A 19,106-nucleotide genomic window follows, 5' to 3' on the forward strand; every position below is an offset into this window, starting at 1 on the left:
CCCCCCCAAACACACCTATAGCCATTACTACTGGCTCTTCAGATCGTGCTGTGGGTGCTGTGCACAAACAGTAGTTTGGAAGTTTGTGGCAGCTGCTTGCTTTCTTCAGCTGACAGCTCCGTCCCTCCAAAAGGAAGTACGGCACATTTGAGCGTGAGCTTCTCAGTATCTATCTGGCTGTCCGCCATTTTCGTTTTCTTCTGGAGGGCCGCCATTTCACTGCGTTCCTTGACCACAAACCATCATGCATGTGATGGCAACGATATCAGACCCTTAGTCTGCATGGCAGCAATGCCACCTGGCCTAAATATCAGAGTTCACCACAAGTGATATCAAGAGGAGAAATAATGCCATGGCTGATTGTCTCTCACGGCCAGCCATTGAGGCTGTCCAATTAGGAATTGATTATGCACGCATGGCAGCCGACGAAGCTACTGACCCAGAGGTTCAGGTTTACCGAGCAGGAGTCACAGGCCTGCGGTTGGCTGACATTGAGTTTGGGGAAGGTGGGGTTTCTCTCTTGTGTGATGTCTCAACCTGTCGCCCTCGTCCCATTGTGCCCACAAGCTGGAGATGGACTGTTTTTGACTCCATACAAGGCCTCACAGAAACTGGTTGCACTAAAGTTTGTGTGACGCGCCCTTAGAAAGGATGTGTGTGATTGGACTGCAGCCTATGTGGAGTGCCAGTGGGCAAAAATTAACCGTCACATTCAGGTACCACTGGCATCTCTTGAGGTCCCTGAGGATGGCTTGACCATATCAATGTGGACCTTGTTGGTCCTCTTTCCCCCCTCCCGCCATTTCAGCCACTTTCTTACCATGGTGGACTATCCCACCAGGTAGCCAGAAGTAGTTCCTCTAGCATCGATGGTAGCTGTAGACATGGCTCAGGCATTCATCAGCACCTGGATTGCTCAGTTTGGCCCCCCATTTGATATTACCTCTGACCACTGTTGCCAATTCATTTCAGAACTCTGCGCTGCGTTGGCCCAGAACCTCAACGTTAGGCTAATCACATCACGGCGTATCACCCACAGTCCAATGGCCTATGTCAGTGGTTTCACCGCTCCTTAAAAGTTGCTCTAAGAGCTTCCTTGACCAATGAGTGTTGGCATGATTGTCCCCCATGGGTCCTGCTTGGGCTCAGAAATACTTTGAAAGAGGACCTACAGTCATCCGTGGCAGAGTTGGTATACGGGCAGCCCTTATGAGTGCCGGGGGTTTCATTCCCAACACCATGACCCTCTGGTCGGCCTCTCAACAGTGTTCCACCCTCCTCAGTAAAATACAATTCCTTTTCACCTATTCCTATCTCCCATCATGGCACACAGCACTGTTGGGTTCCTGTTGAGCTAAATTTCACCTCATTTTCTTTTGTCTGCCATGATGCACACCAACATCCCCTTAGGCCCCCTTATGATGACCTGGTCTGCATTTTGGAAGAGGGAGAAAAGATTTTTGACATAGATAAAAGGGGTAAACCTGAATGTATTTACTTAAGTCACCTTTTAAGTCATCCCACCAAGATTTGGAGGATTCTACTGACGTCGCAACAGGACCATGAGTGTGTCAACACACATCTGGCAGAGCCACGGTCACCTGTTGTCTCTCCACCCGTGGAACACAGGAACTGAGCCGGGCAGCTCCTCCGAGCTCCAGGCAGGCTCACAATGCCAGTTTTAGTGAATTCTGGGAGGGCAGGTGCAGGGTAACGTAATTGGGAGGAACATATGTCATTCACAACCACCGATTTTGAGTTGTGGTTTCTTTTTAAGAGGCTGGTCTGACATTATGATATTATTATGCAAAAGGATTTTAGCGTGCTCTTGTGTTCAGGTTTCGGGAGTTCAATAAAATGTGTTATGGGTTTCATTAAACATGAAACGCCTCACTTTGTTTTATTTGTGAAAATCTACAGTGGCAATCTCTGTCAAGGAAACGGAATCGGTGATGGGCAGTTTCTGGCTAGGAAACAAAGTTAGTGGTGGGCTGACTCCAGCTGGGGAACAGAGTTGGTGGTGTGCTGTCTCTGTCTAGGCAACAGATCTATTTGGTGGGTAGTGTCCGCCAAGAGAAACAGAATTAGTGGTGGGCAATCTCCAGTTACGGAACATAATTAGTGTGGGCTGTCTCTGGTTAGGGAAACAGAACTTGTGGTGAGCAATTTCTGTCTAGGGAACAGAATTAGTGGTGGGCAGTTTCTGGCTAGCCATCAGAACTAGTGTGGGCTTTCTTTGGTTAGGGAGCCGAAGTAGTGGTGGCCTATCTCTGTCTAGGGAACAGAATAAGTAGTGGGCACTCTCCAGCTGTAGCAGTATGTAGTCTACTGTTAAGAAACAGATCCGTCTCTGGCTAGGGAACTGAACAGTGGTGTGCTGTATCTGGCTAGGAAACAAATCTAGTGGGAAGATTCTGGCAAGCAATCAGAATTAATGGTTGGCCATCTATGACTTGGAATTGGAACTAGTGGGGTGCAGTCTGCAGCTAGCAAATATACAGTACTGTGCAAAAGTCTTAGGTACATATACTGTGTATAGGTAGGGTGTGTGAGACTTTTGCACAGGACTATGTATTGGTTAAAATTGGAATGTGGTTGGGAAGAGTACTTAGTTTTGTATTAACTAAGGAATAGAACTAGTGGTGGTCTCCTGTTTGAAAACGGAAGTAATGGTGGGCAGTCTCTGCCTCAGGTACAGAACTTCCGGGATGCAGTCTCAGGCTACGAAACAGAACTAGTGGTGGGCAGTCTCCGGCTTGGGAACAGAATTAGTGCTGGCCAATTTCCGGTAGGGAACAGAACTAGTGGTAGGCAGTCTCTGGCTAGGAATAGAACCAGTTGTAGGAGGCTGTCTCGGGCTAGGAAACAGAACTGCTGGTGGGCAATCTCCGGCTAGGGAACAGAATGAGTGGTGGGCAGTCTGGCTAGCCGACAGAATTAGTGTGGGCTGGAAACAGTGTCTGACTAGATTAGGTCTGTGCCTGGGCAGGAAGGATTTCTCAGATTACTGTTTGTAAATCTATAAATGTGGGGCAGTAAAAGGTGGTAACACCAAGATTTTTCAGATTTTTTTTCACAAAGTAAACTATGAGAATAAACTAGCTGCTTTCAAAAGGATAACTTCGGAGTAACAGACAGAAAAATGCTTTTGTGTTAATTTCATCAACAGCTATTTAGGTCACTGGTGTGAAGGAAACGAAATAATCAAAGAACAGGGAAAATATAGAATCAATTAGAAAGCCTAATTAACGGAGCAGTAACATTAAGTTTTATTCTGTTCTCAGTCAAATTACAGTTACTGTGAACAATACTACATGATTAGTTGTGCAGACACTTAAAGTAAAACTGTAAAAAGGTACAGAGCATTGGTAATTAAATTGTATAATGAGAAAGAATATGGGAACTGATGTAACATCAGAAAATCTTTTGCATTTTCAGCTAAGGTGCCTTGAAATTATTCCATGGCCCTAAAGATACTTTAATTTGGCCTTGGAGGGAGGCTGGGGCTATGTGTAGGAGAGGGGTAGCAAATGCAGTATTTTGTTTCACGTAAGGCCCAAGGCAGCTTTGCAATAAGTATTAGTCTTATGGGACCATGCACAAGGGTGAGAGGTGCTGGGCTCCTTCTGCACTGACAGAGAGTATGTGTAAAAACAGTTCTTCACAGAGAAGGCACTGAAATTCCGGAACTCTGTGCCCCACTAGCTGGTGGAAGCTGGACCACTGGAAGTATTTAAAGAGGTGGCAGATGAGGAATAGAGGTGTGTAGAGAAATGGCACAGAAGAGGAGTTAAAGCTTACATAGATCACCATGATTAAAGTAAATGCTGGGACAGGCCTGTTATTTACTTGTGTTTCTGTGACTAAGAGTGCTATTCTGAATATTCCTTCTTCATTCTGATTGTTGACGGGCATGGGATTCTCATGAGCCAGTAAATAAGTTACACACACCGTGAACCTTCTTGGATAAACTGATTCTAGCTTCACTGAACCAGGACCTCAGTGATATGTATTTTCTGACAGGCTGCCAATCAATTTACCGAAACCCATTATTTGGAAATTAACTAGACTTGAGTACAGGTTCAGCATCATGCCATGCCTTTCATCATTAACTGGTCTGCACAACAGATGCACTGAAAGTGCTTCCTTTGATTTAAACTTACACTACTAATTAAGGAGGGATCTTGAAAGTTCAGTTTCAGCAATGATACTGCTGCTTTCCATTACGGAATAAGTCTTGACACTTGGGTCGAGTTACTGTTACATTGAGTGTGGTGGGAGTGGGTGATGCCATAGAAGAATTTGTACCCCTCATGCAGAACTTTGTCTCCCGACTGGTGGATGTTGAGGCTTGGAAATAGCCCATGTTGAGTGGCATTGTAGACTTCTGGTATGATTAATTTGTAAGCTCGCTTAGAATCACTGATGCAATATTCCCACCTTCTTGATGCTGGATGGCATTATATGGTCCACGCTGAGATTTGGTCTGGCAGAGCTGCTGGTGGAAGAAAAAAGATTTGCTTCTCTGCATCACTTCACACAGCGTCCAGGTACCCAAAGTGCTTCTCTGCTGTCCTGACGAAGGGTCTCAGCCCGAAACATCGACAGAGCTTCTCCCTGTAGATGCTGCCTGGCCTGCTGTGTTCCACCAGCATTTTGTGTGTGTTGTGCTTCTCTGCTGGTGGATTAGAGTGCAAGTTGTTAGTTTTCATTTAGTTTAACTTTCTTTCTGCTTGCTTATGTGTCTACATAATTATCTGTTTGTGGATTTTTAGTAATTTGTATACTACAAATTCTGGTTCTGTACCTCTCTGGTTTGTTTGTAACAATTTATTATGGGGGTTTAGTGATCTGTGGGTCAAAAGCTGCTTCTGTCATGCCGGCCATTGACTGGCGTGTTTGAAATATGTAGTAGCTCTTTCCCATTGGTTATCTTATGCACTGTTGCACCGATGTCCAGTTTCAGGCGTATAAGAATAGCATATGCAGGAGGCTCTCTCTCTCTTCCCTTTTGTCTCCTGTGGCTCTTCACACTGAGGTCGCGGCCAGCGCTGAAGAACCATTGGGAAAGTATACTCCAGACTTAGAGGACCCGTGAGCATTCTTAGCTAAATATCCGTTTGTTGAACATTTAGTTTTGTAGCTTCTGTAACTTGGAGGGACCTCGATGTTTAGTGGAATGTTTTGTTGTCTGTAAATAAATGGTTAATATCCTTATTTGTAATCAGTATCTTCTGCCTTACTCACCAAACCCGTGAAGCTACTTCCATGTTACAATTGGCGCTACTTTGGCTGATAGAGAGGACCCCCCCCCCCCCCCCACCCCATGAGTAATGCTGGGTCCTGGGGTAGAGCGATAACAGTGTGGGATTTGGGGCTCTTGCCTGCCTACTGATGGGTTATGGAGCTTGAGAATTGGTCAGACCAGTTAGATTTCCCTGGGGTTGAAACTGGACACTCTTAACGTGCTGGGATTCCCCAGGAGAAAGGATCGCTGAGGGATGCTTTCTGGCTGTTTGAAGCCATCATGGGGCCCCAGCAGCAGGCCCTAAGAATGAGGACAAGGAGCCAAGCAGAGCTGTTCCACTATGAGGGCTGCCCCAGACCCAGGCCACAGAGTTAGAAGACAAGAAAATGGAGATAACCTGTCTGCTAATGACTGTACAGCAATTAGAGGTGGGCTGGCAGATTAATTGGCAACTGGATCCCATTAAGGTCTGAGCCTTGATATGGCAGGGAACCGATCTCACTGTGTGGATGGGGGATGGGGGTGTCCAGTTGGATGGTGAAAATGGGGAAGAGGGAGTAGAGTGGTCTCCTAGGATTCTCTTTCATAATGATCATCCTTTCCTCTATGTACCCAAAACTGTACAGGCCACGCCAGTGGTCACAAGGTCCCTAACTGCCATGCTGAGGGGCAATGGCCCACAGCTTTGTCCTCCCAGAAGAGAGCAGAGGAAGTGTTTAGGGAATGTGTTGGCGGGTGGAACAAAAGGCCCCTTAAAGACAACAGATCGGGGAGTTCTCCGCTAAGGAGTTGCCAAGGTTGGCAGACAGGTGTAGACAGAAGCCTGGAGAGTCTCTGGCCAGGATTGTTGAGCATATGGGATGAGTGGGGGGTGGGTACCGGAGTGAGCCTATCCAACAGAGAGATGGGTGCTTTAGGGAGCCTATTGTCCCAACGCGCGATCAATAATGCCCTGAGGGTACTGCCTGCTTCCCCTGAGCATAATGCATTATTATGGGATCGAGTGGCAGTGACAGTCAGGTTCAGGGACCGTTCTCTCTTTGAATAGGATGTAAAGCTCCGAGTGGAGTGGAGAACAGTGGAGGGGAGGCACTAAAGCCCTTCGCCAATGGGCTCTTATTACGGAATTATACAGTGATGGTGATAATCTGCCAGAGGATGTTGAACTGGTTATGGCAGCAGCTCCCCACTTGAAAGGAGCAGCACTGTCTGTCGGTCATCCCGCAATGCAGGCACTCAGTAGTTGCAGGGTTTGCAGTATGTAGAAAGTGGTGCTCGTAGCCAGGTACAGGACTTTGATAAGCATACAGTGAGTGGCGATCCCACATGATGGGTAAGGAGGTATGTTTGGCTTCCAGAAGGAGCAGGTAAATGGGGTTCCCACTCCCACCCTCCATGCAATACGGAGGGAGGGAGATCAAGAGGCCATTAAGGGAGAAGGATCATTCTTCAAGCCTTCTCCCGACAAGAGCTCCTTTTGTCCTCTGCTGGATTTCGTATTTCATCCAGGATTCCCCAAAGCCAGAGGCTTTGTAAAAGGCAGTGGTCGGCCTGCAGCGCCAAGTGTCGGGAGATGGTTAGTGCCTTCGCGCCATAGGGAGGGAGTGATTCAGCCTACACCCCTCTTCCCCATACATAGAGTGTGAGTAGTTTGAGTGCGGCAGAATTGTTGGGTGCTGCGTGACCACATGTCAGTTTGCTTGAGTGAGAGAGTGTGTGTGTGAGAGAGTGTATGTGTATGAGTGGTTTGTCTTTAAGAGGCTGTGTGAATATATCAGCCCTGCCCAGTTATTCTTTCTCTTTCCCTTTGTTCTTTAGAAAGTGTGTTAATTTTTCCCCTCTGGGATGTAACTGTTTGCAGTCACATCCGAAGGTACTTAAGGAAGAGAACCTTTGAACCTCAAGATTTATGTCTCATTCTTGACTTCAGAAGAACCTTCTAGACAACCTCATCTCAGGATGTAACACTGCCAAAGAAATAACTTTGAGGTGCAGCTGAGTCACTATGGTCATGTTGGAGAGTCCGCCTTCCAGTTTGTACATTAGTAATTTCTTCCTCAGCCATTAGGCGGAGGAGCTTGAGAAAGATGCTAATGATAACTTTCTTTCTGGTGAAGAGCAGAAGGCCTCTCTGTAGTTACCACAGTCGAACTTATTGCCTTTCTTGTAGGGTGTCACAATTATGCTTACTTAGAGGTTCTGTGCTTTATCCATTTTTTTAGAGATACAACGTGGAATAGGCCATTCCAGTGCTTCAAGCTGTGCCACCAGCTGTTGTGTATTTAATATTTCAGTAATATTTGAGTAATCTTCTAAATATATTGTTTGATTAAGCATTCTTTTTTGCTTATATAATTCATTTTCATTTATGTAAAAATATGTGAACGGCATAGGTCACGACAATACCAAAGTGCTACGCTTAAAATAAAAGATAATGTTTGACTTGCATCTCTTACCTCCTTCTTTTTCTTCCAATTAGTTAGTGCTTTGGAGTTACAAAACATAACAGGGGCGGCAAGGTATTTTTAAAATAAACTCAGTACAGCTACTTATCTTTGGAAGCACAGTGAGACATTTGACTTTTAAAAAAGAACACAGCACATGTTCTTCAGAAGGTAAGACATGATCGAGTTTAAAAAAAGGCAAAAAGCAGAAGAATTCAGGGTTCAAAAACAGTGAATACTGGGTAATAATATTCATAGAAAAAGTGCAGAAGTGGCTGTCTACTTCGGAAAGATAGAGGCATTTGATTGATCAATGGGTATCTGGCTCATGTAGACTGAGCTAATTGAACAGTATTTTCAAGCAAATTAATTAACCAATGAGAAACAAGTAACAACTTTTCTGAGTGCATTGAGTTTAAAAGCATACAGCTTGCTTCGAAGTTTGACTGCTCTAACCAAACTAGCAGAAATGAGCTTTGCTGATATTGTGAAAGTAATGCAGAAACATTTAGAACCAAAGCCTTTGTTGATTTCAAAATGCTTCCGGTTTCACAAATGGACTCAAAAGGAAGGAGAGCCCATTTCAATGAGTGTGGCTGCATTGAAGAAACTGTCTGAGAAATTATCAGTTCAGTACTGGGTTTAATGATGCACTGAGAGATTGTTTAGTTTGTGGAATCCTGCAAGAAATCATTCAAAAAATGGCTCCTAAGTGAAAAAAAATTGCATTTAAAAAGCAGTTGAAATAGCTGTATCAATGGAAACCACAGACGGAGATGCAATTGTGTTGCAGTCAGAAAAGAAAGTGAGTGTGAAGAAAATTGCAATGTCAAAACAGAAACCTGCCCAATCAAACAAATTGTGTTACCTTTGTGGTAGGGTTTCAATGCAGATTGCACATTTGCGCAAATACACCAGATTAATGCAGATTTATAGGTGATACTTGAAGAAAATGCAACAAAGTAGGACACATATAAAGAACATGTCAGGCAGACAAAAATAAATGGACTGCACAGAAAAGAGAATAAGACAAAAAGTCAAGTTGCAGTTTCTAAAAGCACTATTTTCCGTGTTGATGAAAAAAAAGCCTGATAATGCTGAGGTTTACACAGGACTGTGTAGCCTTGAGATTTACAATGTGAAAACTAACATTAGACAAGAAATGTGACATAAACCAAAAGTGAAAGGCAAATTAATTAAAATGGAATTGGTCACTAGCTCACCTGTTTCAGTTATTCCAACAAAATGAGTTTGAATGGCATTTCAAAGATATTGATACTGGCAACACCAGTGGTCCCAGTAGGCAAGAAGAATAAGTCTGTCAGGATCTGTGGTGATTTTAAGGTCATCATAAACACAATACTGAAAGGAGATCAATATCTTCTGCCCAGGGTAGAGGATATTTTTGCAGCCTTTCTGGAGTTGCAAATGGAGATGGAAGAAGATTTCAAGTGCTTCTCACCATAAACACTCACAAACAGCTTTATCGCTATAAAAGGCTTATTTCTGGAGTAGTGCCTGCACCTGAACTCTGGTAGAAAACTATGGCCTACGTGCTGCAAGGTTGCCCAGGCACTCAGTGTTACCTGGATGACATCATTGCTACTGGTAAGGATGACAAGGAACATTTCCAAAACTTTAAGACAGTGTTAAAAAGATTAGAAGATTATGGGCGCAGAGCAAGATGCGACAAGTGTGAATTCTTTAAAGCAAGCATCACTTACTGTGGTCACAGCATTGACACACAAGAATTACACAATTGTGCTGATAAATTTCAAGGAGTGGTGGATTCCCAAAGACCAAAGAACGTGTCGCAGTTGTGGTCTTTTTTTTTAGGGTTTTTCAACTACTAAAACAGGTTCATGTCAATCCTGGCTACTGTCCTCAAACACTTGAACATTACTAAAGATCAGGAAGAAATGGCAATGGACAAAGCAGTGTGAACAAAGCAGGCTTTCAAGGTAAAGGAAATGGTGATGTCAGACATTGTCCAGTGAAGCTTGCCTCTGCCCTATGGAATAGGTGCTGTCATATCAAGTGTTATGAGTGATGGAAATGAATGCTCCATAGCCTTTGCATCATGTACTCTTACTAGTTTATCAAAGAGGACTTGTGTCTGGTTTGGGGTGTAAAATGTTTTAGCTCACACTTGTATGGGAGGAGTTTACCCTCGTTACTGATCATCAGCCACTAGCATCCATTTTCAATCCACAGAAGGGTGTTCCACTAAAAGTAGCAGCACAAATCCAGATAAAAACGGTGGAGGCATTTTATATTTAAGAAATATCATACCTATTGACAAATGTTTGTATTTATTGTACTCCAAACACTGAACACAAAGTGCGGTCAAAGTACTTGACGTTATTACTTCATCACATCAGACCAGCCTCTCAAAGAGAAACCCAACTCAATGTTTGGCTGTGAATTCTGTACATTTCCACCAATGACATTACCCTACACAGGCTCCCCGGAATTCACTAAAATCAGCATTGAGAGCCTGTCTGGAGCTCAGACAAACTGCCCAGCTATGTTCCACGGGTGGAGGAACAGCAGGTGCATCTGCCTTGTCCTGAGGTGTGTTTACACACTCATGGTCATGTCGTGACGGCAGAGACATAGTCACAGAATCCTCCAAAGTGTCATGGGTCACTTTAAGGCAATCTACTGAAATATGTTTAGGTTTACCCCTCATATCTATGGTAAAAGTCTTTTCTCTCCATTTCAAAACATGATGTGGCCTAAGGGGATGCTGATGTGCATCATGGTGGACAAAATCAAATGAGGAGGAAGGTAGTCAACAGGAACCCAAGAGTGCTCTATGCCATGTTGGGAGGCAGGGAAAGGTGCAAATGAATTGAATTTACTGTGGGGGGGGGGGGGTGGTGGCACGCTGTTGAGAGGTTGACTAGGCAGTCATGGCATCAGGAACAAAGTCACCTGGCACTTGTAATAGCTGCCCATATGCCAACTCAGTGATGGACAACAAGATTCACATTGAGCTGGTCCGATGTGATGAAGTAATAACGTCAAGTACTTTGACCGCACTTTGTGTTCAGTGTTTGGAGTACAATAAATACAAACGTTTGTCAATAGGTATGATTTTTCTTAAATATAAAATGCCTCCACCGTTTTTATCTGGATTTGTGCTGCTACTTTTAGTGGAACACCCTTCTGTGGATTGAAAATGGATGCTAGTGGCTGATGATCAGTAACGAGGGTAAACTCCTCCCATACAAGTGTGAGCTAAGTGTCCCCTTTTGGAGCTGCTTTGAGTTACAGCAAGACCCAAAGCAGATGATTAGGCTAATGCTCCCTGTTAGGGAAGCCCTCAGAGCAGCCTTTAAAGGAGCGGTCAAACTGCTTACATAGGCCATTGGACTACAGGAGATATGCTGTGGTGAGACACAGCCTAATACCAAGGTTCTGGGCTACTTCTGATTGTATTTCTGATATGAAATGGGGATCACACTCAGCTGAAATATTAGATGGGGTGCTAAACCAAGCAACCCTGGTGCCAATGAATGCCCAGGCCGTGTCTGCAGCCATCATTGATGCTAGAGGGACTAGCTCTGGCTACCTGGTGGTATAGTCCACATTTAAGGAGGTACGTGAAACTGTTGGGGGGGGGGAGGACCAACAAGATTCACATTGAGATGGTCAAACTGTTGGTCAGAGACCTCAGAAGGTGCCAATGGTGCCTGAACATGATGGTTAATTTTTTGCCTACTGGCACTCCACACCTCTTGCCATCCAATCATGCACGCCCTAAAGCTGTGCCACGCAAACTTGAGTGCAACCAGTTTCTATGAGACCTTCTGGCCCGGATGCGAAAGGCCATGTATGGAGTCAGAAACTGTCTGCTTCCATTTTGCGAGGGTGACCAGTTGAGACATCACACAGGAGAGAAACCCCTGCTTCCTTGAATTTAATGGCAGCCAAATGTAGGCCTGTGACTGCTGTTCAGTAAGCTTGGGCCTCTGGGCCAGGAGCTTGGTCAGCTGCCCTTCCTGCAGAGTCAACCCCGACATGTATGGCCATGACGGGCAATCAGCCATGGCATTAATTTTCCCCTTGATATCAGTTGTGAACTCTGAAATGTTAGTCCAGTTGGCATTGCTGCTGTGCAGACCAAGGGTCCGATACTTTGACCATCAAAAGCACGAGAGGTTTGTGGTTAACGAATGCTGTGAAATGGTGATCCTCTGGAAGAAAACGAAAATGGTGGACAGCCAAATAGAGACCGAGAAGCTCACAGTCAAATGAGCTGTATTTCCTTTCGGTGGGATGGAGCTGCTGGCTGAAGAAGGCGAGTGGCTGCCTCACGACTCTGAATAACTGTTCGTGCACAACACCCACAGCATAGTCTGAAGCGTGGCATTCCCTTTTACACAAAATATTATGCACACATAATGACAAATACTTCATGGTTAACTGATGACAGGTGCTTCTACTAATTACAGATGGTATTATTTGGATTGTTTTATTTGCAATACAAATTTGCAATACAAATAAGTCTTTAACATTACAACCAGGGAAGGGTAATAAATTTAAAGCCTTTTTATGCTCCAATATGAAATATACGATTTAATTAGAGCCACATAATCCTTTTATTCTTCCAGTAAAACTCATTAAAGTTCCAAGATCTGGAAAATGCTTTGAAATCATTGGAAGAGCTTTGAAGTCTATGGAATTTTAACATGAGGAAATTAAAGTTAGATTTAATGGAGCATTCAGCTGATTGTAGTTGTATCAGCCTTTTCTTAGAAAGCCTAGAATTACATCAGTAATGATAAGCTTGAACTACAGATACAGATGCGCAGCAATTTTCAGGCACTGTTGTGTGAGATCAGCCAGGCGCATGTTTTATGCACAGTTCTGAGTCTTCCTTCTCTAGTACCAGTCCATTCCTCACTGATTCTCACATGTCCCCATTTTACATTCACAAGAGACTGCACATTCTGGTATCTGGAGCCACGCACACAATCTGCTGAAAGAACTCAGTGGGTTCAGCAGGAAATGAATTACCGAAACTCTGCATCAGGACTGAGAGTAGAGAAATGAGATGGGCAACAGGGGGAAGGGAGGAGAAATGGCAAGAAAGGTCTTCAAGGTGATTGGTGGACTGTGGAATGATGTGAGATAGGTAGTGCCATGTGCACGTCCTCCTTCATCACCATCCAGGGACCAAATTAGTCCTCCTGGGTGAGGCAGAGGCTCACATATTTCTCCTCCAAACATGTCTACCACATTTGATGTTTCTCGTGTGGTCTTCTCTGCATTGGCAAAACCAAGTGCAGAATCAGTAACTGTATCACACAACATCCATGCTCTGCCCACAGTGGTCATCCTGAGCACCCGGTTGCTGACCATTTCAACTCCCATTCCCACTCCCACACTGTCCTTTCCATTGTTGGCCTTCTCTACTGCCTGGATGACACCTAAAACAAACTGGAGGAGCAACATCTTGTATTTCTCCTGAGTAGTCTTCAAGCTAATGGCATGAATATTGAACACAAGGGATTCTGCAGATGCTGGAAATCCTGAGCAAAGCATACAAAATGCTGGAGGAACTCAGCAGATCAGGCAGCATCTATGGAAATGAATAAACAGTCAATGGATGAAGGATCTTGGCCAGAAACATTGACTGTTTATTCATTTCCAGAAATGATGCTGTGACCTGCTGAATTCCTACTGCATTTTGTGTGTGATAAATACTATAAGAAATATTCATTTGGTATGAATACGGGGTTTTCCAAATGTAGGTAACCCCCATTTTTCCTTTTTTCCTTCTCTGACACCGCCCCCATCTCCTTTTCATCCTCTGATCCTCCCATTTTTGTGCCTTTTTCCATCTTCAACCCTGCCTTCACCTACCTTTGTCCCTTTCACTCCTCTATCCACCCACTTCACATACAGGTTTATACACAATCATACCTCCTATAAGGTTTCAACTGTTATCCACCTTTTCTTTCTCCTTTGTAGGTTCCCATTCTCACCTCTGTTATTTACCCAAATACAGCACTGGTATTCCTACTTAACTCCTTCCAGCAATTTTTTTTCCATCTCCATACTCCCCTCCCCACACCTTACTCCATCTTTTGTTTTTTTTTTCTTTTCTTGTTGTTTGCCCCCATCTATCACTCGCCTGCCATAGTCTTTCGGCTCCACCCTGATCATCCCTGACCTGCCTGTCACTTACACCTTTCCTCAGTCCACCAATCCCCTTGCATCTCTTTCTTGCCACTTACCCTCTCTCTATGTCGGTCACCTGGCCTCTCCTCTCTCAGTCCAGATGCAGGGTTTCTGCCTGAAACTTTGACAATTTCTTTCCTCCCACTAATGCTAATTGTCCCTTGGGTTTGTCCAGCAGATTGCTGGCGTCTCTCCTGCATCTTCAAATATCTTCTTCACTGTTGATGGAATGCTGAGGAATACCTTCCTTCTTCTTCATCCACAACCCTCCCCAATTATCGCTGCTCTGTCCCTCCGTGCACAGGGACATAGCTAAACCTCCTCACACAATTTCAACAAGCCACTTCCATCTTTCTTGTTTAAGGTAATTTATGAAGAGCAGAAGGTCTTGTCTCAGCACATATGCCCGAGGAGGATCTACGACAACTACGACCAAGGTGGAGATAGTGAACACTCACTCAAAAGATAACTATGCTGTATCTGTTGAAGCAACCCAAATGTTTAGCCTCTCCGACACCCTCAGATAGCTCAGTAATCTCTGTAAGAATGGGGACACTTGAGCAAGAGAATAACACAAATGCTTTTCAGTAAATTCCCTGGAGATGAGAAAGAATTGTTGTTTGTCTGGAGGTATAAATTGGCAGAGAACTTGGATTTCATCTTCAGGTAAGGAATTTTCATATCACTTAGCTATATGGTTCTGAAAATCTGAGATCTGATTAGGTCATTTAATACTCCTGTTTTTGGATGCTCATTTAGTATGGCAATAGCAAAATAGCTTTGCCACAAGTGACACCAACGACAGTTTCTGCCGTGTATCATGCACACGCTGGAGGAACTCAACAGATCAGGCAGCATCTATGGAGAGGAATAAACAGTCAAAGTTTTGGGCCAAGGTGGTAGGTGGAGGGGAAGGAGTACAAGCTGGCAGGGGGAGAGTGGATGAAGAAGTGGGAGGGAGGGGTCTGTTAGGTGGAAGAGGTAAAGGGATGAAGAAGAAGAAATCTGATAGGAGAGAAGAGTGGACCATGGAAGAAAGGGACGAAGAAGGGGAACTGGAGGGAGGTGATGGGCAGGTGAGGGAGTGAGAGGGGGAACCAGAATGGGGAATTAAAAATGAGAGAAGGAAGGGAGGGTAAAACTCCACTCCCAGTTTTGTTCTGCCATGTATAAAAAAATCTGTGCAATTTACCACCTGAAATCAGCAAACTCCTACTTTCATGGTAACTACTGAAGGCCAGAGGCAATTACTCACAGATGTTGGTGGAGGGTGAGTGTAATGGGATGTGGAGTGTTCGCAATATTGAGATATGTTTAGTTTGTAACTTAGATTAAGGGAGTTTTGAGGAAATGAAGGGATAGCATGATAGTCAAGATCATGGAATATGGTCCAGTAATTGTTTTATAGTGGGATTGCTATCCAGAGATTGAGAAAGAATGTGGTTGAAGACTTTCCAGACGTTACAGTTGCAATAAAGATTACTAATCAAGGTATATTCACTCCAGGGTTCTTCTTGTACAGATCTAACTGAGATTCAAAACTGGAACCAACAGATGACCTTACGCAGTGCCACTTTGGCTTGAAGCTCATCATCTCTGGGACAGTCACTCAAAGCAGTGTAATTTAGGATGGGCCGGTGCAAGGATAACCAAGGTCAGAGGCCATTAGTAGCTAGAAACAAAATGCCATATGTTTCCAAATCTGGATTTGTTCAACTCTGAAAAAGAGGACTAGCAGCTGGATGTCCAACCAGGGCAGAGACGGATTCATGGCACTAACACTTCGGCTTAAATAAAACCGGTGCGTCCAGTCCTACCAATTAGAGGAATCGACAGAGGATGATACATAGTCAAGAGAGTTCTCCCACAGTATTACATCCATGTCAGACTCTGTGCTCCAGACATCCATGGGGTTCTTTGCAAAATCCCAAGACTCCTTGCAGTGGGAGCCATCTGCACATAAAATGTTTCAGATTAGCTTTTATTTTGAAATGATCATTTAGAACAGACTGGAAGTCATCCTGCTCAGTCACTTTGGACAACAAAGGAAGATTGGATTGACTCAAAATGACAGTATTATGTATTGTATAAGTGAGATGGGACACAGCAGAATTCCATTTACATTGTCCCGAGTTATGGCCTTAGTCTGAGTCATTTCATGCACTGACTTGACAGTTGTAGTTTATGTTTTCTGTCCATATGGCCTCTCGTGAGAGTCCTGAATTAGCAGCAGCAGTTCTGAACCAGTGACGTTCATGATCTGTTGACCTGTTAAAGGTTTAACAATGAATATTGTAATATCTGCTTTAGGTAACTTCTGGTCGAAGTGGCGCTTGGGTACACCATTCCCATGGTTGACATCTTCTGGGTAGATCATGAAACCATCCATTTCACTTACTTTGTCCTTTACATTTTTTTTCATTTTGAATGTGATTCTGGAACTGTTGGAGCCGGTGGATTTGCAGTTTGGGTGTTTCAGTGCTCTGCAGCCTCCGAGAGGATTCTGGGAGGCAGACGCAGTGTGCATGGGCCTTGTGATGAAAAGCCCGTGGAATGGGACATGAGCCTGTTTTCGACTCTATTTTGCTGATTAAAACTTTCCTCGTGCGCCGATTAAGGTGATGAGGGAGATTGAAATATCGAAGTGAATGTGAAGGGTGAGCGCTGGCTGCCTGCCTTTTGATCGCTGGTGAGATCGCTCTGCTGCTGGAGAGGGGAGACTGATTTTTGATCGCTGATGGGATCTCTTTGCTTCTGGAGAGGGGAGACTGCCTTTTGATTACTAGTGGGATCACTCTGCTGCCAGAGAGGGAAGTTATCCAGGTTTTGGATATGAACTTGAACTGTGGGATTTTTTTCAGTCTTATAGTTTTTTATATTCTGGGTTTTCAACTGATTTTTCTCATTTTTTTGTGTGGGGGGAGGGGGATTTGGGGTCAATGTGCCTATTTCATTTTTGTTCAGTTTTTTGTGCGAGGAGGGGGGAATTGGGGGTTGATGATCATGCTACCGTTCTTCATTTTCTTCGTTTCATGGCTATCTGAAGAAGAAGAATTTCAGATTTAGATACTTTGATAATAAATGAACCTTTGAACATTTAAACCTTTAGGCATTTAATGTTTCCGGCAGATTTAATTATCAAATTTTCTGATACTGAAGTAGTTAAAAGGACAATAACTTTTAACATAAACTGAAACCAGTATGAGTGCGAAAGTGTTGAAACTTCAAAATTAAAAGTTGTGAGTGTATTCCCTTCTGTCCCGTAAGAAATGCATTATAGGCAATTCTCCTGTACTTTCCCAAAGTGGCAAGTATTGGCCGCGACAAAGAATGTCAACAAGCTATTTGACTGGCAAGGGTTAGTAACTGACGCTATCTGTCTAGACTTCTAGCTGCTGCTATAAAGCAGCCCACATAATCAATGCCTTCACCCACACTTGACATTTTCTTCTCGTCCCACTGGGCAGAAGATACAAAGGCTCGAAAGCACATACCACCAGGCTTAAGGACAGCTTCCATCCCACTAATATAAGGCTGCTGAGCAGTTCCATACTACAATAAGAAGGACACATGACTTCACAATTTAACCCTTTATTAGCTTGCACCTTATTGTCTGCCAGCACTGCACTTCCTCTGTAACCGTAAAATGTCATTCTGTACTCAGTTGTTTTCCCTTGTTTCACCTCAATACATTGATACAATGAATTGATCAGTATAAACAGTATGCAAGTCTTTCACCGCACCTTGGTTCATGTGACAATAATAAACTGGTTTGCCAATTTACTAATTTACCCGCTAGCAGGAGTTATTGGGCAGATATCAGATATGACTTTGAGATTGTGGGAACAGCAACGTGTGGAGTTTTGCATCAGAGTTAAAAAGTGGGCAGGGCTTGTTGGGACTTTCTGCTGTGCTTGAGATATTTTGAGTTATTAGGCAATTGGCAAAGGCAAAAACTGAAGTTAGGCTTAAGCGAAGTGGCCTTTGTAGGAGCGGCCATTGTTGGAGCAAAATAGATTTAGAGTGGGGAATTGGGGCTTTAGTTCAAGAGCCTTTGGTGAGAAGAGGCAGAGGCTAGGTTGGGGTTTCTCTCTTAATTAGTGCCTAGTGAGAGTAGTGACAATAGATTTCAGGTTAGGGATGGGCTTCTCATGCAAGATGTTGGAGATCTGGGAGACCTCCAGTCTCTCTGATTGCTACATTTGTGAGAAGTGCATTTGGGTCAAGCTCATGACAGACCTTATAAGGGAACTGGAGCTGGAGCTGGATAACTTTTGGCTTATTTGTGAGAAGGAGGAGTTCATACATAGGTGTTGTAGTTACCTTCAAGTTGCAGGAGGCAGAAAGCTGGGTGACTGTCAGAAGAGGGAAAATGAATAGGTTAACTGTGTAGAATATCCTCTATGGCTGCTCCCCTTAATAACAAGGACATTGCCTTGGAAAGTGTTGGGGTGGGGTAATAACCGCAACAATGAAGTCTGGCACTAAGTCAGTCTCTGAAGCTCAAAGGGAAGGGGAGAAGAGGAGAGAGGTGCTCACAGGGAAACAAACAAGACTGATGAAGGGTCTTGGTCTGAAACATTGACTGTTTATTCATTTCCATAGATGCTGCCTGACCTGCTGAGTTCCTGCAGCATTTTGTGTGTGTTGCATTCTAGGTTCTGGTACGTTTTATTGCTATTAGCTGCTAATTTCAATGAAGATCCCCAGTGTATGGTGCAGAGATACTTGTATAAAACAAGTCTGGGGTTATTAGTGAGCTCTATATGGAAATTTACATACAACTCATCCATTGTGCGACACGTAGTTCCAATTTGGTGGCTCATTGGCAAATTGTACATTACTTCCTCTTTCACTTTTGAGTCAGGAGGAATTGAGCCAAGTGTTTTTGTGCTCAATTATACTGAGGCAATGGGGTTTCTAATCAGAATTTCCTCAGGAGAAAGAGAGGAGCAGTGAGGGTGTAGAGAGTCGCACAATGCTTAGAAGTGTGTATCAGACATTTATATTTTTAAATTTCATTGTTATTTTAATTGACATACAGCCTTACGGCCCTTTGAACTGCATCATCCAGCAAACCCCAATTTAACCCTGTCCTAATCACAGGACAATTTGTAATGACCAGTTACCCTACCAATTGGTGCGTCTTTGGACTGTGGGAGGAAACCGGAGCACCCAGTGGAAACCCACGCAGTCACAGGGAGAACGCACAAACACTTTAC

General features: G+C 44.0%; 1 long non-coding RNA gene across 1 annotated transcript in view; it reads left to right on the plus strand.

Moving 5' to 3' along the window:
• LOC132398821 (uncharacterized) overlaps window positions 1-16,762 on the plus strand; it is a 69,520-nt gene extending 52,758 nt beyond the window's left edge. Inside the window, exons 2-3 of the long non-coding RNA XR_009513810.1 lie at window positions 14,249-14,550; window positions 15,407-16,762. This is a non-coding gene — a long non-coding RNA (uncharacterized LOC132398821). The remainder of the gene's footprint in view (window positions 1-14,248; window positions 14,551-15,406) is intronic.
• Window positions 16,763-19,106: the final 2,344 nt, after the last annotated feature.

The sequence above is a fragment of the Hypanus sabinus genome, chromosome 9 (assembly GCF_030144855.1).
Source record: "Hypanus sabinus isolate sHypSab1 chromosome 9, sHypSab1.hap1, whole genome shotgun sequence".
Taxonomy (NCBI): domain Eukaryota; kingdom Metazoa; phylum Chordata; class Chondrichthyes; order Myliobatiformes; family Dasyatidae; genus Hypanus; species Hypanus sabinus.